This window comes from Martes martes (assembly GCF_963455335.1).
Source record: "Martes martes genome assembly, chromosome: 10".
NCBI lineage: Eukaryota > Metazoa > Chordata > Mammalia > Carnivora > Mustelidae > Martes > Martes martes.
In genome coordinates, this window is record NC_137898.1 from 84,543,478 (window position 1) to 84,569,466 (window position 25,989).

The following is a 25,989-nucleotide window of genomic DNA, read 5'->3' on the forward strand; positions in this document are numbered from 1 at the left end:
GAGCTATGGATATGGGTCTCCAGGGTAGTGGTGGAGAGTCGAGACCTGAACATTTAGATGTTGCTTGAGTAGGAGTTGTTACCTGCCTTTTGGTCTATGTACAACCCTTGCATTAAATTTGATCTCAAACTCTTCTCAGACTTCCAAGGAAGTCCCAGGTTGGTAAGATGTCCAGGACTCTGTTTAAGCCACTTTCAAAACCAAAGGAATGCAGTAAAATTGCCAAGAGCTGAGCTGCCCCTGCCTAAAAGCAGGGAAAACAGTCTTTGTTCTTTCCTCTACCACAGCAAAATGGAACTACACCCAAATCCATGGAGACCTGTTCTGTAGGACAACATGAACTTTCATATTCAAGCCTTGGTCAGCAAATGAGACAGAATCTACTACTTAAACTACATATCTAGTTTAGTAAATTATTTGGCATTCATATTTCTAGAAAATGCATGTTGTACACTTGTGTATTTTTTAAAGCTTCTCCTTGTTAAGATTTGATTAATACAAAAATTTGGATATGAGATAAAAAATAGATTTTGCAAGATGAAATTTAAAAAATAAAAAAGTACAGTTCTTTAAAAATAAGTTCCTTAAAACTGGCAATGTCCTTTTTTTGTATGTTTGTTTTTAGTAGGTAATGGAGATAAAGGAGTACACTTGTTGTGATGAGCACTATTTGATATATGGAAGTGTTGAATCACTATATTGCACAACTGAAACTAATATTGCACTGTTAGCTAATTGGCATTTAAATAACAACTTAAAATATTAAAAATTATAGTGTTCCTTTGTGTAATAACTTAGTATCTTCTTTTAGTGACTTTTCAACAAACAAATGTAGACTTAGGTTTACTTACCCTTCCTAGTTATATTTTTATGTCAAATTTTTAAAAAATGGCTAAAATAGTCTGGGAGATATAATGACTTTGTCAAATGTTGACTTTGGTGGTAGTGAGGCTCCATTTATGTCAAAATGCATTTTAATAGAAGTATTTTAAATAGAACAAATTAAAATTTAACAAGAGAGAATAATTCCATTAAAGTAATTAAGACACTATAAGATAAGGCACTATCGTTCTCTATTTTTGTAAATGGTAACAAAAGGTAAAGAAGTAAGAGGATTTCAAGCATGGAAAATAGGCCATTTTGTTCTTTCATTCTGCATGTCAATAATGTTCTGTGTTGGTATAGATAGTATAATCCTTATTTTGGACATATTTCTAAAGATGAAGGCTATCTTGTTTGTGTTATTTTTTTCTAGGTGAAAACTTAAAAAAAAAAAAAAGAAGACAGCTCTTTTCCATCTTGCAAGATGGTGGGTGAAAAAGCTGAGAAACTGGATACTAAGGAGAAGAAACCTGAAGCCAAGAAGGCTGATGTCCATAGCAAGGCTAAGAAGGGTAAACAGAAGGCTCAAATGCCAAAGAGGGGAAGCCCCACTGCAGCCAAAATCCTATCCTAGTCAGAAGAATTGGCAGATACTCCCCATCGGCTATGTATTCCAGAAAGGCCACGTACAAGAGGAAGTATTTGGCAGCTAAATCTAGGGTTGAAAAGGAAAAGAAGGTTCTTGCTACTGTCAAAAAACCAGCTGGTGGTTACAAGAACGGTGGTACCCGAGTGGTTAAACTTCGCAAAATGCCTAGGTATTATCCCACTGAAGGTGTGCCTGGAGCAGTCAGCACGTGAGAAAACTGCGAGCTAGCATCACCCCTGGACCATTTTTATCATCCTCTCTGGGCGCCACAGAATCAATAGGGTAATTTTCCTGAAACAACTGAGTTTTCTACTTGTGACTGGACCTCTGTCCCTCAATAGAGTTCCTCTGTGTAGAACACACCAGAAATTCGTCATTGCCACTTCTACCAAAATTGGTATCAGCAGTGTGAAAATCCACAAACATCTCATTGATGCTTATTTCAAGAAGAAGAAGTTGCATAAGCCCAAACACCAGGAGGGTGAGATCTTCCACACAGAGAAAGAGAAATATGAGATTACAGAGCAATGCAAGGTTGATCAGAAAGCTCTGGACTCGCAAATTCTGCCAAAAATCAAGGCTGTTCCTCAGCTTCAAGGCTACCTCCACTCTGTGTTCTCTCACAAATGGAATTTACCCTCACAAATTGGTGCTCTAAATTTCTTACAAAGAACCTAATTAAATAACTGATCCATTTAAAAAAAAAAAAACTTAAAAAACACATGTTGGAAAAAAAAAATGTTGCTGAAGCCATGTTATTGCAGTAGTTGTGAACTATAATGAAATGCTTAAATTACTAATGTGCATTTTTCCCTTACCATATTCAGGGGTTTTACCTCAACACACTGATAGACATGCTGTGGTTTTGGTATGGTTACTGATGCAAAAACTAGAGTGGGGAATCTGAGAAAAGATTCAAAGGATGGAAACTAGGTATACTGGAACATGAAAACTACTGCTAAGGAAGTTGAACATGTTGATAGCAAACACAAAATGTCTTTGATGCCAATTTTTGCTAAATTACATTTCTTTCCAAAGCCATTCTATATCACCATTCATATTCACAAGTGCTTCCACATACCAACATGCCAAGAACTCTATCAGTTATACTTACACATTTTATCACATGTAATTCCCACCATAAAACTTGAGTAGGCTTTATTCCCATTGTAATCCACCTGGAGATTGGATTCTGGCTCTCACTTTTGAGTCAGGTAATGTTATACATGCTTAATGACCTGTCTTAAGGTTTTGTTCTGTTTTGCCTTGCTTTGTTTTCCTTATCCCTCTGTATCATACAGTTCCAGACAGACATAAGCAGTGGTTTTTAGCCTGGAGGGATTTTACCCCACAGGGGACACTTGGACTTGTCTGGAGGCATTTTTGATTGTCACAACAGGGTGGTTGCTAAGTGGGTAGAGCCCAAGAAAGCTGCCAAACAATCCATAATGCACAAGGAAGCACACACACACCCCTGCCAATACACACACACAAAAAAGAATTATCTGTCCAAAATGTTTGCAATACGGAGGTTGAGAAACCAGGTACAAAAAAAGAAAAGAAATTAGGTAGCTAAGTCATGAAAGGGTAAGTCTTAAATTTATAGTAAACATGAACTCAACTAAACTGCAAACCAAAAGCATTTTTAGACTGAATATCTCTCATCTTATCCATTCTTTTGATAATCTAAATATATTTGGGGAGCAGGAGTGAAGAGTGAACATAGAGTTCCACTTATTCAATATTTATTAAACATTGGTTTTGTTTCAAATACTATCCATAAGGACATAAAAATAAATAAAACATCATTGACATCCTTAGGAAGTTTGAACTCAAACAAGGGGAGTCTGACTAGAAATCCAATCATTTTTATGTAATCAGTAAGTGCTTTCATAGAGTTCTAACATGAAAGGTCAATAAAACCTGTCTGGGGCAGAGAAGTCTTTCCGTGATGAAAATATAAAAGCAAAACAAAACAAAAATCCCAACACTTTCAATATTTAGGCTTTTGACTACAAATTGAGATATACTGCATGCTGGTAGAATCTCAATCTACTGGATTTTTAATGTGCTTAGTCATTATGTACTTTCTAATATGCTTTTAAAAATCCAAGAATTCGTTTTAAATTAATTCATATGGGTATATGCTTTTATCAAGGATGAACAAACCAAAAAATGTTCTCTACTGTCTTTGTGAATAGGATCACAAGTCTGAATTAACAGTCTCTTTTCTGTAGAAATGGCCACTCCAAATCACCTACACTATGTAAGTTCTTAGAATTCTGGTAATACATTCACCAGAGTCCTTTTTAAATGAAAGTTAAGAGTTATAGCCTATTTATTCAAATTTCTTTATTAGCAATTTTTACATCTAGATAATATTTGATAGCCCTTACTGTCTAAATAGCAACGTCCAGAAAATAAATTAGCATCTTGTCATTGTTATTTTAGAATAAATATGTGTTGATTGAACCAATGAATTATTCCCAGAATACCTATTATGTGACCGATGCTATGCTAGGTACTGGGGCTATGAAGACAATTAAGATAAAGAGACAAGTGGAGGAATGAACATGATCAGTTAACTGTGTGCAGCCCCATCCCTTCTCTTAATCCACCTAATGACCAATCATGTTGATTCTGCTCAATAACTTTTGAATCTATGCATATCTGTTTAACTCCACTGCCACCTCCCCAGTCAAAGTCACTTTTTGGTGTCTTGCAACAGTTTCTTTTTTTAAAAAAAGTTTTTATTTTAATTCCAGTAAGTTCATATACAGTGATACATTAGTTTCATGTATAGAATATAGTGATTCAACACTTTCATACATCACCTGGTTTTCATCAAGACAAGCACATGCCATAATCCCCATCACATTTTAACCCATCTCCACCCCTTCCTTCTGGTAACCATAAATTTCTTATCTATAATTAAAAGTATGTTTCTTGATTTGTCTCTCTTCCTCTCTGTTTTTCCCCTGTGCTCATTTGCTTTGTTTCTTAAATTCCACATATGAGTGAAATCATATGGTATTTGTCTTTCTCTAACTGATGTATTTCTCTTAGTATTATACTCTATAGCTCCATCCATGTCATCCATGTCATTGCCAATGGCAAGATTTCATTTTTTTTGTTATGGCTGACTAATAATCCATTATATATGTGTTACATTCTTCTTTATGATGAACACTTGAACTGCTTCCATAACATGACTATTGTAAATAATACTGCTATAAATGTAGGAGTACATGTATCCCTTTGAATTAGTGTTTTTGTATTTTTTAATTTAATTTTATTTTTTCAGTGTTCCAAGGTTCATTGTTTATGTACCACACCCAGTGTTCCATGCAATCCGTGCCCGTCTGGTGGTAGGTATTTTTGTATTTTTAAGGTAAATACCCAGAAATATGATCGCTGGGTCATAAAGTGGCTCTTTTTTAAATTCAGTTAGCCAACATATAGTACATCATTAGTTTCAGATGTGGAGTTCAGTAATTCATCAGTTGCATATAGCACCCAGTGCTCATCACATCATGTGCCCTCCTTAATGCCTGTCACCCAGTTCTCTCTTTAACTTTTTGAGGAATCTCCATACTGTTTTCCAGAGTGGCTGCCTCAGTTTTCATTCCCACAACACTTCACAAGTGGTCCATTTCCTCCACATCCTTGACATCTGTTGTTTCTTGTGTTGTTGATGTTAGCCAGTCTGATAGTTGTGAGGCGTTATCTCATTGTACTTCGATTTGCATTTTCCTGATGGTAAATAATGATGAACATCTTTTCATATGTCTGTTAACATCTGTATGTCTTCTTTGGAGAAATGTCTGTGTCTTCTGTCCATCTTTTAATTGGATTATTTGGGTTTGGGTGTTTATTTTTTTATAGGGAATATACTTTTTTATTATTTTCAGTTAGCCACTGTATAGTACATCAGTAGCTTTTGATAACACCCAATGCTCATCACAACATGTGCTCTACTTAATACCCATCACCGGACTAACCCATCTCCTCATCCCCCTCCCATCTGAAACCTCAGTTTGTTTCCTGGGGTCCATAGTCTCTCATGGTTCACCTCCCTCTCTGATTTCTCCTCCTTCAGATTTTCCTCCCTTTCCCTAATTCTTCCATGTTATTGCTTATGTTCCACATATGTGTCAAACCATGTGATAATTGTCTTTCCTGATTGACTTAGCGTTTCCTAATTCAATTAACATAATCCCCTCCAGTTCCATCCATGTCGATGCAAATCATGGGTATCCATCCTTTCTGATTGCTGAATAATATTCCATTGTGTATATGTACCACATCTTTATCCATTCATCTGTTGAAGGACATCTCAGGTCCTTCCACAGTTTGACTATTGGGTGTTTAATTGTATAAGCTATTCTTCCTTTTTGGATACTAACTCTGTATCAGATATGTCATTTACAAATAAGTTCTCTCATTCCATAGGCTGCTTTTTAGTTTTGTTGATTATTTCCTTCAGTGTTGCAGAAGCTTTTTATTTTGATGTAGTCCCAATAGTTTATTTTTGCTTTATTTTCCTTACCACAGGAGACATATCTAGAAAGAAGTTGCTACTGCCAAAGTCAAAGAAGTTACTGCCTGTGCTCTCTTCTAGGATTTTTAGGGTTTCAGATCTTGTTTTAGGTCATTAATATGTTTCGAATTTATTTTTGTGTATAGTGTAAGAAAGTGGTCCAGCTTCATTCTTTTGCATGTTGCTGTCCAATTTTCCCAACACTTGTTGAAGAGATTTTTCCCTATTCTTTCCTGTCTTGTCAAAAGCTGACCAGAAAATTGTGGGGTTTTTTGTGGATTTTCTTTTCTGTTCCATTGATCTATTTGTCTATCTTTGTGGCAGTACGATATTGTTTTCAACTAAATATTTGTGCTATAACTCAAAGTCTGGAATTGTGATGCCTCCAGCTTTGTTTTCTTTCTTCAGAGTGCTTTGACTATTTGTGGTCATTTTTGGTTCCATACAAATTTTAAGATTGTTCTACTTCTGTGAAAATAAAAATGATGTTGTTATTTTGGTAAGGACTTCATTAAATGTGTAGATTGCTTTGATTAGTATAGACATTTTAACAATATTTGTTCCTCCAAATGGAGAAACATGGAGCATGGAATGTCTTTCCATTTCTTCGGGTCATCTTCGATTTCTTTCATCAGTGTTTTAGTTTTCAGAGTACAGGGCTTTCACTTTAGTTTATTCCTAGGTATCTTATTATTTTGGATGCAATTGTAAATGGGATTATTTTATTTATCTCTTTGCTGCTTTGTTATTCATTACTGGTGCATAGAAATTAAACAGATTTCTGTAAATTGATTTTGTATACTGATACTTTACTGATTTCATTTATTATTTCTAGCAGGTTTCTGCTAGAGCCATTCAGGTTTTCTATATTTAAGTACCATGTCTTTTGAAAATATTGAAAGCTTTACTTCTTCATTACTGATTTAGATGACTATTATTTCTTTTTGTTTTCTGAATGCTGTGGTTAGGACTTCCAGTATCATGTTGAATAAAGTGGTGAGAATGGACATCTTCGTCTTGTTCCTGACCTTAGGGGAAAGGCTCTCAGTTTTTTCCCATTGAGGATATTAACTGTGGGTTTTTTGTAGATTGCTTATAAACTTACTTTGTTATGCACTTTTATCATGCATGGATTTGTACCTTATCAAATGCTTTTTCTGCATTTATTGAAATGATCATATGGTTTTTATTCTTTCTCTTATTAATGTGATGTATCATGTTGATTAATTTGCAATATTGAACCACTCTTGCACCCTAGGAATAAATTTCACTGGATATTGGTGAAGGAGTCTTCTAATTTATTATTGAATCTGTTTGCTAGCATTTTGTTGAGGATTTTTGTATCTATGTTCATCAGAGATAGTGGCTGATAGTTCTCTTTTTTTATGATATTTTAATCTGGTTCGGTGTTAGAGTAATGCTGGCCTCATAGAATGAATTTAGAAGTTTACCTTCCTTTTTTATTTTTTTGGAACAGTTTCAGAATAAGTATCAACTCTATTTTAAATATTTGGTAGAGTTCACCTGTGAATCTATCTGGTCCTGGACTTCTTTTTGGGAATGTTTTGATTATTGCTTCAACTTCTTTTCTGGTCATAGATCTGCTCAAACTTTTTATTTATTCCTGTTTCAGGTTTGGTAAGTTATATGTTTCTAAGAATCTATCCACTTCTTCCAGGTCATCCAATTTGTTAGCATATAGTTTTTAAAATTTTTTAGAGATTTTGTTTATTTGAGAAAGACTGAGCACACATGAACAGGGGGGAGGGGGAGAAGAAGAGGGAGAGGTAGACACCCCACTGAGCAGTGAGGCTGATGTGGGCCTCAGTCCCGGGAAGTTGGGATCATGACCTGAGCTCAAGGCAGACACTTAACCAACTGAGCCACCCAGGCACTCCAACACAATAGCTTTGTGTTCTTTTTGTTAAATAATATCTCTTAGAACTGTTTGTATTTCTGTGATGTTTGTTGTTATCTCTCCTCTCATTTGTGATTTTATTAATTTTTTTCTTTTTATTCTTGCTAAGTCTCGCAAAACATTTATCAATTTCATTGATTTTTTTTTAGTGAACTAGCTTACAATTTCATTGATGTGTTCTATTGATTTTTAAGTTTTTATGTCATATATTTGTACTCTAATCTCTATTATTCCTTCCTTCTACTGGTTTAGGGTTTAATTTGCTTTTCTTTTTCTGACTCTTTTAGGTGCAGAGATAGGTTGTTTATATGAGATTTTTTTTTTATTAAATTTTTTATTTATTTTCAGTGTAACAGTATTCATTGCTTTTTCACCACACCCAGTGCTCCATGCAATCTGTGCCCTCCCTAATATCCACCACCTGGTTCCCCCAACCTCCCACCCCACGCCCCTTCAAAACCCTCACGTTGTTTTTCAGAGTCCATAGTCTCTCATGGTTCACCTCCCCTTCCAATTTCCCTCAACTCCCTTCTCCTCTCCATCTACCCTTGTCCTCTATATTATTTGTTATGCTCCACAAATAAGTGAAACCATATGATACTTGACTCTCTCTGTTTGACTTATTTCACTCAGCATAATCTCTTCCAGTCCTGTCCATGTTGCTACAAAAGTTGGGTATTCATCCTTTCTGATGGAGGCATAATACTCCATAGTGTATATGGACCACATCTTCCTTATCCATTCATCCGTTGAAGGGCATCTTGGTTCTTTCCACAGTTTGGCGACCGTCGCCATTGCTGCTATAAACATTGGGGTACAGATGGCCCTTCTTTTCACTACATCTGTATCTTTGGGGTAAATACCCAGTAGTGCAATTGCAGGGTCATAGGGAAGCTCTATTTTTAATTTCCTGAGGAATCTCCACACTGTTCTCCAAAGTGGCTGCACCCGTTTGCATTCCCACCAACAGTGTAAGAGGGTTCCCCTTTCTCCACATCCTCTCCAACACACGTTGTTTCCTGTCTTGCTAATTTTGGCCATTCCAACTGGTGTAAGGTGGTATCTCAATGTTGTTTTGATTTGAATCTCCCTGATGGCTAGTGATGATGAACATTTTTTCATGTGTCTGAAAGCCCTTTGTATGTCTTCATTGGAGAAGTGTCTGTTCATATCTTCTGCCCATTTTTTTAATATGATTGTCTGTTTTGTGTGTGTTAAGTTTGAGGAGTTATTTATAGATCCTGGATATCAACCTTTTGTCTGTACTGTCATTTGCAAATATCTTCTTCCATTCCGTGGGTTGCCTCTTTATTTTGTTGACTGTTTCTTTTGCTGTGCAGAAGCTTTTGATCTTGATGAAGTCCCAAAAGTTCATTTTCGCTTTTGTTTCCTTCGCCTTTGGAGACATATCTTGACAGAAGTTGCTGTGGCTGATATCAAAGAGGTTACTGCCTATGTTCTCCTCTAGGATTCTGATGGATTCCTGTCTCATGTTGAGGTCTTTTATCCATTTCGAGTTTATCTTTGTGTATAGTGTAAGAGAATGGTCGAGTTTCATTCTTCTACATATAGCTGTCCAGTTTTCCCAGCACCATTAATTGAAGAGATTGTCTTTTTTCCACTGGATATTTTTTCCTGTTTTGTCGAAGATTATTTGACCATAGAGTTGAGGGTCCATATCTGGGCTCTCTACTCTGTTCCACAGGTCCATGTGTCTGTTTTTATGCCAGTACCATGCTGTATTGGTGATCACAGCTTTGTAGTAAAGCTTGAAATCAGGTAACGTGATGCCGCCAGTTTTATTTTTGTTTTTCAACATTTCCTTAGCAATTCGGGGTCTCTTCTGATTCCATACAAATTTTAGGATTATTTGCTCCAGCTCTTTGAAAAATACTGGTGGAATTTTGATCGGAATGGCATTAAAAGTATAGATTGCTCTGGGCAGTATAGACATGTTGACGATGTTTATTCTTCCGCTCCAAGAGCATGGAATGGTCTTCCATCTTTTAGTGTCTTCTTCAATTTCTTTTAGGAGTGTTCTGTAGTTCCTTGAGTACAGATCTTTAACCTCTTTGGTTAGATTTATTCCGAGGTATCTTATGTTTCTTGGTGCTATAGTAAATGGAATCAATTCTCTAATTTGCCTTTCTGTATTTGAGATTTTTTCCTCCTTCCTGAGGTAGGCCTGTATTGCTATAAGCTTCCTTCTTAGAACTGTTTTTGCTGCCACCTGGAGGTATTAGACAATTGTGTTTTTATTTTCATCTTTTCCATGTACTTTTTTATTTCTTCTTTTATTTTATGATTGACCCATTCATTGTTTAGTAGCATGTTATTTAGCCTCCATATATTTGTGCTCATTTCAGATTTTTTTCTTGTGGTTGATTAGTTTCATAGCATTGTGGTCAGAAAAGATTCAAGGTATGATTTTGATACTCTTAAATTTGTTTAGGATTGTTTTGTGGGCTAATATGTGATCTAATCTAAAGATCTATGTGAACTTGAAAGGAATGTATATTCTGCTGTTTTAGGATGGAATGTTCTGGGCATATCTGTTAAGTCCATCTGTTCCAGTGTGTCATTTAAAGCCAATGTTTCCTTCTTGATATTCTGGTTAGATCATTTGTCCGTTGATATTAGTGGAGTGTTAAAGTCCCCTGCTATTATTGTACTACTATTAATTAGTTTCTTTATATTTGTTATTAACTATTTTATGTATTTTAGTGCTCCCATGTTGTGTGCATAAATATTTACAATTGTATTTTCTTGCTGGATTCTCCCTTTACTATTATATAGTAATTATATATTATTTAATATATATTATATTTTATATAATCCTTTTTATATATTATATCATCTTTTTTGTCCCTTGTTACAGTGTTTGTTTTAAAGTCTACTTTGACTGATACAAATATTACTACTGCAGCTTTCTTTCGACATCCATTTACATAATAGATATTTCTCCATTCTCTCACTTTCAATCTGTAGGTGTCTTCTGACCTAAAATGAGTCTCTTATAGGCAGCATATAGATGGGTCTTGTTTTTGTTTTTGTTTTCTTTAATCCATTCAGTCACCCTATGTCTTTTTATTGTAGTATATTCTTCACTTTCATTCTAAGAAATTATTGAGAGATGCACATTTATGCTCATGTTATTATTAGTTTTGTGATTGATTCAGAGGATTTTCTCTGATCATTTCTTTTTTTTTTTCTTTTTCATGGTTTGCTGATTTTCTTTGACTATATATTTGGAATTTTTTTAGATTTTATTTATTTATTTGAGACAGAGAGAGTGTGAGAAAGAAAAATGAACAGGGGATGGGGCAGAGGGAGAGGGAGAGGGAGAAGAAGCCTCTCACTGAGCGGGGAGCCTGACATGGGACTTGATCCCAATACTCTGGGATCATGACCTGAGCTGAAGACAGACACTTAACTGACTGAGCCACTCATCCACCTCTGGATTTCTTATTATTTCTTTCATGCTTATAGTGGTCTTTGATATGTGGTTACCATGAGATTTGTATATAAACTCTTCTGCACATAGTAGTCTGCATTCAGTTGATGTTCACCTAATCTTTAACCCAATCTTTTCTCCTCTCCTGCCCACATTTTCGGTATATGCTGTCATATTTTACATGCTTTTATCTTGTGATTTCCTTGACTGATTTTTAACAGAAATATTTATTTTTACTGATTTTGTGTTTCCTACTTTTATGCCATCTCTTTTGTTCTCTTCTTTCCACTTAAATTGTCCATTTCAATATTTCTTGCAGGGCTGGCTTAGTAGTCATGAACTCCCTTAGGTCTTGTTTGTCTGGGAAACTCTTCACCTCTCTTTCTATTCTGCATTTTTATACTTCTATACAGCTTTGCTTTATATTCTTAGCTGCAGATTTTTTCCATTCAGCACTTTGAATAAATCACGTCTTTCCCTTCTGGCTTACAAAGTGTCTGCTGAGAAATACTAGACTTGTGGATTTTACCTTATAAGTTACCATCTTCTTTTGTCCATTATTCTTACAATTATTTCTTCCTCACCATATTTTGCCAACATGATTACAATATGTCTTGGTGTGGATATGTTTCTGTTGATCTGTTGGGCCACGCACTTGTTCTGTGCCTACTGGATCTGAGTATGTGCTTTGTTCCCTAGATTAGGAAGGTATTCATCTATTGCTTCTTCAAATAAAATTTCTGCCTCCCTTTCTCTCTCTTCTTCTTCTGGGACTTTTTTTTAAATGTTCGTTTAGCCAGTGTATACTACATAATTAGTCCTTGATGCAGTGTTCAGTGATTCATTACTTAAGTATAATACCCAGTGCTCATCACAGCATGTGCCCTCCTCAATACCCATCACCCTGTTACCCCCTTCCCCACCCTCCTCCCTTCTGAAACCCCCAGATTGTTTCTCAGGTCTATAGTTTATCATGGTTCATCTCCCTCTCTGATTTCTCCCCCTTGCATTTCCCCTCTTCCCCTATGTTCCTCTGTGCTATTGCTTATGTTCCACATATGAGAAAGCCATAGGATAATTGTCTTTTTCTGTTTGACTTACTTCACTTAGCATAATCCCCTCCAGTTCCATTCATGATGCAAAAGGTGGGTATTCATTGTTTCTGAATGGCTGAATAATATTCCATTGTATATATGTACCACTTCTTCTTTATCCATTCATCTGTTGAAGGGCATCTCAGCTCCTTCCACGGTTTGGCTGTTGTGGACATTGCTGCTATGAACGTTAGGGAGCATATGCCCCTTTTTTCAGTATATCTGTATCTTTGCAGTAAATACCCAGTAGTGCAATTGCTGGTTCATAGGGTAGCTCTATTCTTAACATATTGAGGAGCCTCCATATTGTTTTCCAGAGTGGTTGTACCAACTTGCACCCCCACCAACAGTGTAAGAGAGTTCCTCTTTCTCCACATCCTTGCCAACATTTGTCATTTCCTGTTTTGTTCATTTTTGCCATTCTAACTGATGCAAAATGGTATCTCATTGTGGTTTTGATTTGTATTTCCCTGACAGCTAGTGATGAATATTTTTCATGTGTCTGTTAGCCGTTTGTATGTCTTTGTAGAGAAGTGTCTGTCCATGACTTCTGCCCATTTGTTGACTGGGTTATTAGTTTTTTGAGTGTTGAGTTTTAGAAGTTCTTTATAGATCTTGGATACCAGCTTTTTATCTATATTGTCATTTGCAAATATCTTCTCCCAATCTGCGGGCTACCCCTTAGTTTTCTTGACTGTTTCCTTTGCTGTGTAGAAATTTTTATCTTAATGAAGTCCCAAAAGTTCATTTTTGCTTTTGTTTCACTTGCCTTTAGAGACGCATCTTGAAAGAAGTTATTGTGGCCATTGTCAAAGAGGTTACTGCCTATGTCCTTCTCTAGGATTTTGAGGGATTCCTGTCTCACACTGAGGTCTTTCATCATCTTGGGTTTATCTTTGTATATGGCATAAGGGAATGGTCCAGTTTCATTCTTCTATATGTAGCAGTCCAATATTCCCAGCACCACTTATTGAAGAGACTGTCATTTTCCATTGGATATTTTTTCCTAATTTGTCAAAGATTAGTTGGCCATAGAGTTGAGGGTCCATTTCCAGAGTCTCTATTCTTTTTTGTTGGTCTATATGTCAGTTTTTGTGCCAATACCATGCTGTCGTGGTGATCACAGCTTTGCAATATAGCTTGAAGTCAGGTAACTTGATGCCCCCTAGCTTTGTTTTTTGTAGTTGTTGTTTTGGGGTTTTTTGTTTGTTTGTTTGTTTGTTTATCCTTCCCTTGGCTATTCAGAGTCTTTTCTGGTTCCTTACAAATTTTAGGATTTTTTGTTCCAGCTCTTTGAAAAATGCCAATGGTATTTTAATAGGGATGGCATTGAAAATGTAAATAGCTATGGGGAGGGTCAACATTTTAACAATGTTTATTCTTTCAGTCCATGAGCATGGAATATTTTTCCATCTCTTTATATCTTCTTCAATTTCTTTCTTAAGTCTTCTATACTTCCTAGAGTATAGATCCTTTATCTCTTTAGTTAAGTTTAGTCCTATGTATCTTATGGTTTTTGTTGCTCTTGTGAATGGAATTGATTCCTTAATTTCTTTCTCTACAATTACACTGTTAGTGTATAGAAAAGCAACTGATTTGGGGGCATCGATTTTGTATCCTGCCACATTGCTGAATTGCTGTATGGGTTCTAGTAATTTGGGGGTGGAGATTTTTGGGTTTTCCACATAAAGTATCATGTCATCCATGAAGAGGCAGAGTTTGACTTCTTTGCCAAATTGAGTGTCTTTTATTTTATTTTTTTATAAACATATAATGTATTATTTGCTTCAGTGATACAGGTCTGTGAATCATCAGTCTTCACATTGAATGCCTTTTATTTCTTTTTCTTGTCTGATTGCTGAGGCTAGGACTTCTAGTACTATGTTGAACAATAGTGGTGAGAGTAGGCATCCTGTTGTTTTCCTGATTTCCCCATTGACAATGATATTCACTGTGAGCTTTTCATAGATGATTTTTATTATATTGAGAAATTTTCCCTATATCCCTTATACTTTGAAGACTTTTAATCAGGAACAGATGGTTGTATTTTGTCAAATGCTTTTTCTGCATCAACTGAGAGAATCATATGGTTCTTTTCTTTTATTGATGTACTCTACCCGGTTGATTGATTTGTGAATGTTGAACCACCCTTGCATCCCAGGCATAAAACCCACTTTGCCCATGATAAATAATCCTTTTAATGTACTGATGGATCCTATTAGCTAAGATCTTGTTTAGTATTTTGACATCCATATTCATCAGGGATATTCTCCTTTTTGGAGGAGTTTTTGCCTGGTTTGGGGATCAGGGTAATGCTGGCCACATGGAAAGATTTTGGAAGTTTTCCTCCTGTTCTTTTTTTTTTTTTTAATAGCTTCAGTAGAATATTATTTCTCCTTTAAATGTTTGGTAAAATTCCCCCTGGGAAGCCATCTGGCCCTGAACTTTCGCTTTTTGGGAGGCTTTTGATTACTGTTTCAATGTTGTTACTGGTTATTGGCTTATTCAGATTGTCTATTTCTTCCTGTTTCAGTCTCGGTAGTTTATAAGTTTCCAGGAAGGCATCCATTTCTTCCAGGTTGCTTAATTTGTTGGCATACAGTTGCTGGTAATAATTTCAAATTGTTTCTATTTCCTTGGTGTTAGTTGTGATGTCTCCCTTTTCAGTCATGATTTTATTAACTTTATTAATTAATTAATTTATTAACTTTTCTTTTGGATAAGTTTGGCCAGTGGTTTATTGATCTTATAATTCTTTCAAAGAACCAGCTTCTGGTTTCGTTGATCTGTTCTACCATTTTTCAGGTGTCTACTTCATTGATCTCTGCTCTAATCTTTATTGTTTCTCTTCTCCTGCTTGACTAGTTTTATTTGCTTTTCTGTCCCCAGCTCCTTTAGGTGTAGGGTTAACTTGTGCATTTGGGATTTTTCTACTTTTTTGAGAAAGGCTTGGATAGCTATGTATTATCCCCTTAGGACCGTCTTTGTAGCATCCCATAGGTTTTGGACCTATGTGCTTTCATTCTCATTGTTTTCCATGAATTGTTTAAGTTCTTCTTTAATTCCCTGGTTGACCCGTTAATTCTTTAGCAGGATACTCTTTAACTTCCAAGTGTTTGAATTCTTTCCATTTTTTTTTTCTGGTGATTGAGTTCCAGTTTCAAGGCATTGCAGTCTGAGAATATGCAGGGAATAATCTCAATCTTTTGGTATTGGCTGAGACCTGATTTATGACCCAGTACATGGTCTATTTTGGAGAAAGTTCTGTATGGATTCAAGAAGAATGAGTATTCTTTTGTTTTAGGGTGAAATGTCCTGTATATATCTGTGAAGTCCATCTGGTCCAATGTGTTGTTCAAACCTCTTGTTTCTTTTTTGATCTTGTGTTTAGTTGATCTGTGCAGTGCCGAGAGTGGAGTGTTAAAATCTTCTACTTAATGTATTATTGTCTATCTGATTCTTTATTTTGGTTAACAGCTGGCTTATGTAGTTGGCTGCTTCCATGTTCAGGGCACAGATATTTACAATTGTTAGATTTTCTTGTTGGATAGACTCTTCTGGGTCTTTTATAATGCTACTCTTATCATGTTTGATGGAGTCACTGGGTTCCATAATTCATAATTCTATTCTTGTTCTGCATAATTCTTTTCTCTCTCTTTTGTTCAACTATCCATTACTTTTCTACTAGGCTATTAAATCATTCCCCTCCTTCTTCCATTTTCCTGTTCTTTTCCATCAGACATATTTCTCATTTTATTTATTGGGCCCTTTACCTCTGGTATGTTGTTGCTTATCTCTGTTAAGCGTCTCTCACTCCTATCTTCCATCTTTTATTCTAAAATCCAGTGAATATCCTTATGATCATTGCTTTAAATTCTCTATCTGACATGTTACTTATTTCTGTTTTGATTATTTCCTTATTTCTTCCTCTTCTTTTCTTCTTTGTATCTGTTTCTGTGTGTTAAGAAAGTCAGCTATGTATTCTACTCTTGAAAATAGTGATCTGATGAAGAAGAGGTCCTGAAGTGACCTGAAGAACATTGTTTCCACTGTAACCTAGCACTTCAGGAGAGTATCCTATGTGTGGTTCATATGCCTTATTATTGTGTCTGAGTCACTTTACCTTTCAGTGCAGGTGTTTGCACTGACTTTCTTTCTATTGTAGGCTGTGCTTGCTTTCTGTGGTGTTAGTGAGACTCAGTTATGCCAGTTCTGAGGAAGCATTCTTATTGTGGAACTTGGGTGCAAGGTGGTAGTGCTAGCAAAATTTGCAATGGGGCACCAATCCTATGCCAGATCACCTGATGTGCCACAGTGGCTGATGACTGCACACAAGAGTGGTTAGAGGTGTGAGGTTAGGTATAGTATACAGAAATGGTGAAGTGCACCTGGGCATGGCATGTGAGGGTGACTATGGGTTTGTGGTTGGGTGTGGTGCAATATCTGGGCATTGTGTCATGACTGGACATGTCGGAGGCAGCTGTGCTCCTGGTACCTTGGCATGCCAGAGGTGGACCTGTAACAAAATTTGTTTTCAGCCCAGGGTCAAGGCTATCAGGCTTGGAGTGGGCAAGTCCTCAGGAGAAGTCATTGGTGTGACACACTGGTAGAAAATTAGGTAGCTAGTGTCTGCAGCTTCCTTTCCTATAGATAGATCAGTGTTTATGCTGGGGGTTGGAGGAGAAAAATGGTGCCTGCCACTTACCTTATTTCAGAGAGTTTCCAACATGCTCCAAAATCGGTATGAACAGATTTGTCTCGTTTGTCTCCAGCACTGTGTAAACTGTCAGTTTTGTGTTGCCACTCCATGCAGGCTGCTGCTTCTTTAAGGGCAGTGACCTCACCCTTCAGGCTCACCCACCGCTGAGTCAGCTGATTTTTAAAGCTCCAGACAACAAGTCCCTCTGGTTTTACAAACTCACAGAATTCAGATCCTCTGATTTTTAAAGCCAAACCTTAGGGGGAATTAGTCTTTCCTTGTAAACTCCCTGGTTTGAGGGCCTATTTCTCTGCCCTATCTGTGCACAGCTCCCTCCCTCCTGCAGGCAGCCTCCCTAGCAATTCTGACCTTCCTAACCTTGCAGATGAAGCTTCTCTTTTATATGTAATTGTGAAGTTTGTTCTGCCAGTCTCCAAATCATTCTCTGGCTTACCTATTTGGATGTGGATAATATCTAGCTGAAAATGTGGGATGGGGTGACCTAAGGGTCTCCCTAGTCTTCAATCTGTGGTTCATCAGCACTTAAATATGCTTAAATGTTTCTTATCTTAAGAATAATGGGGCTTCCTGGGTGGCTCAGTTGCTAAGCATCTGCTTTCAGCTCAGGTCATGATCCCAGGGTCCTGGGATCGAGCCCTGCATCAGGCTCCCTGTTCGGCGGGAAGCCTGCTTCTTCCTCTTCCACTCCTCAGGCTTGTGTTTTGTCTCTCTCTGTCAAATAAATAAAATCTTTAGGAAAAAAAAAGAATAATGACCGAACACTCTTACACTGTTGATAGGAATTCAAGATGGTACAGGCACTCTGAAAAAGAATATGGATGTTCCTCAAGAAGTTAAAAATAGCATGGAGCACTGTGTGTGGTACATAAACAATGAATCCTTTAACACTGAAAAAATAGAATAAAATTTAAAAAATAGAGCTACTCTATGATGCAGCAAAAGCACTACTGGATATTTTACCCCAAAAATGCAGATGTAGTGAAACAAAAGAGCACCTGTACCCCAATGTTCACAGCAACAATGTTCACAATATCCAAACTATGGAAGTAGCCAAGATGTCCTTTGACAGATAAATGGATAAAGATGTGGTTTATATATACAACGGAATATTACTCAGCCATCAGAAAAGATGAATACCTACCATTTACATCAATATGGGTGGCACTGAGGGGTATTATGCTAAGTGAAATAAGTTCATCAGGACAGACAATTATCATATGGTTTCACTTATATGTGGAATATAAGAAATAGTGCAGAGAACCATAAAGGAAAGGAGGAAAACCGAATGGGAAAAAATTAGAGAGGGAGAGAAACCACGAGAGACTCTAAACTCTGGGAAACAAACAGGGTTGCTGAAAGGGAGGTGAGTGGGGGATGGGGTAACTGGATGATGGGCATTATGGTGGGCACATGATGTGAAGAGCACTGAGTGTTACATGCAACTGATGAATCACTGAACACTGTATCTGAAATTAATGGTGTACTATATATTGGCTAATTGAATTTTTAAAAAAAGAATAATGACCTCTTTCCAAAGTACTAACATTCCAGCTACTGTTTTGTAGTTTTCTACACCTATCACTTATCTTCATTTTCTATTCACTCTTCAACCTTCTGTAATCTGGCCCCAGCTTCTTCAATGTCATTGAGGTTATAATTTTCAAGGTCATTATAATTTCTTTTTTATAAATATACAGTCATTTTTAGATACAGATCATATATAATATATATGATCTCTGATATATATACCATTCCATCTCTCCTCTTGAAACCATCCCCTCTCTTGTGAATAGCACATTTCCTAATGCTCTTTCTAACTCTCTCACACCCCTTGTTAGAGTTTTCTTTTCAGCTTCTTTATCATTGTCTACCCCTTCAATATTGGTGTTAAGGTTCTGTTCAGTTCCACTTACCTCCTCATTCTTCATGGTTATTCTTACTTAGGTCCATTGTTCTAACTATTATATATATGCTAATGACCCTAAGGTCTCTATCTTTCACCCCCAAATCTCATTGTCTCTTGAAATCCAGATCAGTATATACAACTACTTACTTCACATTATCCTTCATTTGATTTTCCCACAAATAACTCAATTTCATAGGATTATATCTAAAATTATTATTTTGTCCTCAATCATGCTATTCCCCATGCTCTTCATTTAGGTGAGAGGTACTGACATTAACTCAGTTGTTCAAGCTGGAAATATGGAAGTTATTCTGACCTCTTCTCCCCCACCCCCACACTAACTCCTAATATCCAGTTAACTTCAAAATACTTATTCATTTCACATTTCAAAATCCATTTGTCTCTATTTCCACTGACACTACTCCATCTTCCAACTGGTATGCCTCTTTCTATCTTGATTTCCAAACCCCTCTTTCCACTGTATGCACACACACACACACACACACACACACACACTCCCTCTTAAAGATTCATAATGCTCTTAGTCATCTTATAGACTCCTAGAAGTCCTAAAGTCAAAACATTGTTTTGTATTCCTTTACACATAGTTTTTTAGTTCAGCATTTAAAAAAATTAATTAACCATTGTTAAAAGATAAACGGAATCCTAAAAACACCAAAAAGCTACTACAAGTAATAAATGAACTCAGTAAAGTTGCAGAAATTAAGACCCAGAAATCAGTTGTGGTTCTATACACTAATAATGAAGTAGCAGAAAGAGAAATTAAGGAAACATTCTTAGTTACAATTGCACCTCACAATAATAAAATACCTACACATTGATGAAAGAAACTGAAAATGATATAAATGGAAAGGTATTCCATGCTTATGGACTGAAAGAACCGATATTGTTGCAATGTCTGTGCTACCCAAAGCAATCTACAAATTCAGTGCAATCCCTATCTAAATACAAATAACATTTTTCACAGGCCCTGCCTTCAACTTTAAAAGTGGCCAGATTGAGACTTTGAAGTGTTCAGTTAATTATTTAATTTCTCTCCCCTCACCCCCAGATTCGAGTAGGTCCCATTAGAAAAAACAAAGTTCATGGTGGCTGAGAAAAACAAGACACAGTCTGAATTCATTTAGCATTGAAGGGTAATGGACTGTGTTCCTGACTATCTCCTTTGGCAACACTAAAACTTCCAATCTTTTGCTAAATAAACTGTCCCTGTTTATATGACACATCATAACAGCTGTGAGTCCAGACTTCCCTCTTGTTTGAAAGCTTCTTATGTGTGGTCTGTTTTCAAACCTACTGCACACTGAAATCTAACATCTAGTAAACCCTTCCAGGATGCATATACATTCAGAATCTTCCTGGTATGTGGTGTAGTCTTAACATAACCTAGTTTAGTTTAGAGAGAACATCTTTCCCAATTCCTCTCTGGAGCTGGGGCTTATCTCCACACGGATGAGCATATTACAGACCCAAGTAAGGAAACAGCCTACATCAAATGAAAAACATTTAAGAGCTTGGCTGATACTCACCACAAATCCTTGGGATGTAGGACTTGGGAGGAGCACCCCTATAGGAGCACTTGTTGGTTTTCTTATCGTCTTGAAGCCCAGGCTGACAGTTGGACATAATTCAATTTTAAATACCCCATAGTTAATTCAGGAAGATTGGCCTCAGTGGACTTTCTGGAAATTTAAAAGAAATTGCTGCCACATAGTGGAATATTTAGTTGTTACATGCAATTTCATTAAAAGACTTCATGAATTTTCTTCATATAATATTGAGAATTTATTTCAATATTTTTTAAATTTTATTTTATTTTTTCATTGTTCCAAGTTTCATTCTTTATACACCACACCCAGTGCTCCATGCAATACATGTCCTCCTTATTAACCCCAACCGGCTCACCTAACCCCCCGCCCCTCCAAAAACCCTCAGTTTGTTTCTCAGAGTTCACAGTCTCTCATGGTTAGTCCTCAATATTTTTTTTATATTTATGTATTTATTTCAATATTTTACTTCAATATTTTTTATATTTATGTATTTATTACTCACTTCTTTTCACTGAGATCTGAGGATTTATTCCATGAATATGAGATTTTCCAGCCATACAGGCTTGTTTTCCATCCTCACATCACTCATCCTGCATCTATGCCCAAAAGAGAATTACAGTGCTACTCCTATAGCAATAGAGAATTATGAATTTCCTCTTTCCCCTTTGCTATTTTATTTTTATTTTTTGGTCTAAAGAAGAGTCATGGTGTTGGTAAAGTGTTCACATATCAGGACCCACAGAATGAAGGCTGCTGCCCCAGTGGTCTGGCCCATATTATAAATCTAAACCTAAGTCAACCTGAACTCAGGGGAATGGTCAAAGAAAACTAAAACACACTAATCTCAATCCTCCAACTCCACTTTCGCAAACTCACCTTACCCTAGAAAATAGAACCTGCTAGCCCTAACAGAAAATCCCTGATCTCCTAGCCAGTCATGTCTTATTTCCAAGTGGCTTCTAATACTCTATAGAACTTGATCTTGCCTAAATTCCTTGGGAAGTGTGCTCCACTACTTCTGAGGCACTGTACTGCCCCAATCCATTGATTGTGTTCCCTTGAATAGAGAACATTAAACTAATTACAAAATCATTGTACTATTATCATATGACAGTTTATAAGAATATGCCTATTTGTTGAGGTGTAACAGGCAAGCAAGGAAAGAGTCTGTGAAATGAGAGTTGGTGGAAGGTGTCATTAAGAAGGGACTAGGTGGAGGGCACGTGGGTGGCTCAGTCAGTTAAGCATCTGTCTTTGGCTCAGGTCATGATCTCAGGGTCCTGGGATTAAACCCCACGTCAGTTTCCCTGATCAGTGGAAAGTCTACTTCTCCCTCCCCTTCTGCCTGCTTATCCTCTTTCTCTCATGCTCTCTCTCAAATAAGTAAATAAAATCTGAGGGTTTTGAAGGGGCGGGGGGGTGAGAGGTTGGGGGAGCCTGGTGGTGGGTATTATGGAGGGCACGTATTGCATGGAGCACTGGGTGTGGTGCATAAACAATGAAATCTGTTACACTGAAAAGAAATTAAATTTTTAAAAATCCTAAAAAAAAAAAAAAAGAAAGAAAGAGCTATTGAAAAATGAGGACAGAATTAATGAACATGTAAAGAAAACTGAAAGTAGGCAGGAAATCCTGTGTTTTGGACTACCTAAATTTCTGATTTAAGTACATGCATTAACCTGTGGTATAACTACATGGGTCTTTGACAATGCCTAAGGGAAACATTGGTACTTTTGGCCTACAGAAGGCAAAACACTCTAGCTAAGTACATTTTCTGTGATCTTTTTTGTGTGTGTCCAAAAGGAAATTAAGTGAAGATCACAGACAGTTTCACAGGAAAAAAAATTGAAATAAAATTGAGTTGAGCAAAAATGCACTAATGGTACCCTTCTAGCAACATTAGTAGAATGGCTGCAAATCAGACAGGCAGAACTAAGGAGGCTTATCCTTTGGCATGGCGTGGAAGAGGATTGGGGACATGCTGGAAAGAATCCATACCTATGCAGATGAGACAGTCCTTCTACTTATTCGCTTTTTTCTAGTTGACTTACAGGCAGGGAAAATTGGGATTATGTGCTGGAGACCCAGTGTACTCTTTAGTATAGTTCTAAATTCCACTAAGAAGTTTTCTATAATTCTCCCTATTCTACAGCAATGGAGTAAACTCCCCCTTATCTGTACTGCATCTTATAGTTTTTGTGCATAGATCTAATGTCACCATTACCATAATATTTGATTACTTGTCTGCTTTCAGAATTTTTTAAAAGATTTTATTTATTTATTTGACAGAGATAGATTACAAGTAGGCAGAGAGGCAGGCAGAGAGAGAGGGAGGAATAAGTCTCCCTGCTGAGCAGAAAGCCCGATGTGGGGCTCGATCCCAGGACCCTGGGATCATGACCTGAGCCGAAGGCAGAGGCTTTAACCCACTGAGCCACCCAGGCGCCCCTGCTTTCAGAATTTTTGTTTGTTTTTAAAGATTGCCTTTATTTATTTATTTGTTTGTTTGTTTGTTTATTATTTGAAGTCAAGTTAATTAAAATATAGTGTAGTATTGGTTTCAGGAGTAGAATTTAGTGGCTCATCACTTATATACAACACCCAGTGCTCATTCCACCAAGTGCCCTCCTTAATGCCCATCACCCATTTAGCCCATCACCCCACTTACCTCCCCTCAAGCAACCCTCACTTTGTTCTCTACATTTAAGTCTCTTATGGTTTGCCTCCCTCTCTGTTTTTATCTCATTTTATTTTTCCTTCCCTTCCCCTATGTTCATCTGTTTTGTTTCTTAAATTCCACATATGCATGAAATCATATGATGTTTGTCTTTCCTTGACTAATTTATTCCACTTAGCATAATACAGCCTAGTTCCATCCATGTTGTTGCAAATGCCTGCCTTCAATATTAAACTAATCCTGAAGACACAGGCAGCATGCCATGTTCACCTCACTTCCTCAGTGCCTAGCACAGTGTCAGGGATTTAATAAGAGCTCCACTGATATTTGTTAGATTTAATTGAATTGAAGGTGGCCACAGCAGGAGTGGAGAGGGAAAAGAAAAAGGTGTAAAATCTACTTTCTTTTCATACTCAGGAAATTAAGAACAGAGTTCTTAGAATCATTAAGCTTCATCTTCCCACCTTAGCCAGAAATTTGTTAGCTCAAGTTAAATTTGTGCAGACATGCAAGCATTAACCATATACCCCACCTTTTTTATTGCTTAGGCTGAAAGCTGAGGCTCTATCTCCATAGTTCACAGCCTGAACAAGCCAGTCTGGGTTTGTACCAGTCACCAGCTGCTCTTTGTCCTTGTCAGACAGAAAAATAGATACATGACCTATAGCTTCACAAATTACAGTGCTTGTACTACCCAGAATAGTACAAGCTGTTCTTTCGTTTCTCAACAGTCAATCAACCTAGATGTGGAAAACCCATTTGGGTATCTTTGCTGTGCTTCCCCTGACCCTGGAAGGCCTCGAGGCCTAACTTTCTTTTTCTAAGTTAATAAAGGTTGGGGACAGTAACTGCCCCTGATGGGAGATGATTACACACACGAGCAGATTTTATCATTAATCTCTCCCTCTAATTGTTCCATACTCTATTTTCCATGGCTCAGTTTCTTCTATTTCTCCTGATTAGAGCCAACTTCTACATACTCAACACATCAGGTATTAATTAAGTATCTTATGAGTGTAAGACTAGGTCTATAACCACTGGATAAAAAAGGACAAACCTTAACATCGCCTATTTTTGATCTTCAATATGATCACTATTGACCCAATTTGTGGGATGGATCATGGCAGGAGGGAAGTTGAGAAAGGTAATGATCACCTTGTTGCTGTTGGAGGTATTTAGAAAGAGATTTCAGTCATTCATTCATTTCTTCATTTGTTCAACTAGTAATTACTAAGTTTTTATTGTGAACAGAAGTCTATGTACTGTCCACTGTTTTATTCCCGTGTCTGGTAAGGTGGTCAGATGAGAACATAGAATGGTGGTGGTGGTGGTTAGGGAATGAAATTAGAGATATAATATCCTGTATCAAAGTTCAAGCTCTTTGACTCTCCTGATAGAACTGGCAAAGCTGATTATTCAAAGACTGAGCTATTCTGCCTAAAAAATGAAATTAAAGCTATACCAAGAAAGACAACATGTGCTATTGTTTTCTGTCCTGGGTTTCATTTACTCATTTTTATATATTTGCTAGTGAGGTTTTTTTTTTTTTTTTTAATTAAAAACCTTCAAAGACAGTTTCAAAGATAACATATCAAGTTATCTACATCCATAAAGCTCAGATTCCTATTTGCTTAAAGGAAAATTGTCTTCATGATTTCCTGAATTTCATGGGAAGCAGATGCAGAGGATTTATGTCCTCAAAAGTTTGGAAACGTCTCTGCTGGACCTCTTTATGCAAGCTGGGGCAACATCCTGAGTGCATTACCACACAAACAGAGAGAGGCAATGGCACCATCTAGTGGCTGACATTTTTGCCAAGATTTTGTTTGTTTTAGTTTGGTTTCTCGCTTCTATCATTGCCTGGTAAATTGAAAGATAATTTGTTCTAACCTAACTTCACTGTTGATAGAGGAGCAACTTCACCTGAGTTTGATGACTACTTTAGTATTTTTCCTCTTGGAGATAGTCTCTGTTCTTTGCCCAATATGTGCTTGTATGCATGAAGTATAGTCTTGGAATTAAAAAAAAAAACAAACAAAAATCTGGGATTAGAATTCTAGTCTCACAAGAATAATGATCAATATTTCTTTTTAAAAATTATGTTAAATTAGACTATATATTGCATTATTTTTTTGATGTAGTGTTCAAAGATTCATTAGTTGCTTGTAACAGCCCATGCTCACCACCACACATGCCCTCCTTAATACCCATCACCCAGTTACTCCATCTCCCAGCCCTTCACTTCTGTAACCCTCAGTTTGCTTCCTGGAGTCCAGAGTCTCTCATGGTTTGTTTCCTTCTATGATTTATTCCCATTCAGTTTTCCCCTCTTCTCCTATGGACCTCCATGCTATACCTTGTGTTCCACATATGAGTGAAACCATATGATAATTCTTTCTCTAATTCTTTCTCTATTTCACTTAACATAATCCCTTCAAGTTCCACCCATGTCAATGCAAGTGGTAGGCATTCATCCTTTCTGATGGCTGAGGAATACTCCATTGAATATATGAACCACACCTTCTTTGTCCATTCTGCTATTGAAGGACAACTCAGCTCCTTCCACAGTTTAGCTATAGTGGACACTGCTGCTATGAACACTGGGGTGCATATGTCCCTTCTTTTCTGTATCTGTATC

General features: G+C 36.9%; 1 pseudogene across 1 annotated transcript; it reads left to right on the forward strand.

The window, feature by feature from the left end:
- The first annotated feature begins 1,306 nt into the window (after positions 1–1,306).
- On the forward strand, positions 1,307–2,129 carry LOC308350377 (large ribosomal subunit protein eL6-like; annotated as a pseudogene). The gene has a single exon. The product of its transcript is annotated as a large ribosomal subunit protein eL6-like (transcript).
- Positions 2,130–25,989: the final 23,860 nt, after the last annotated feature.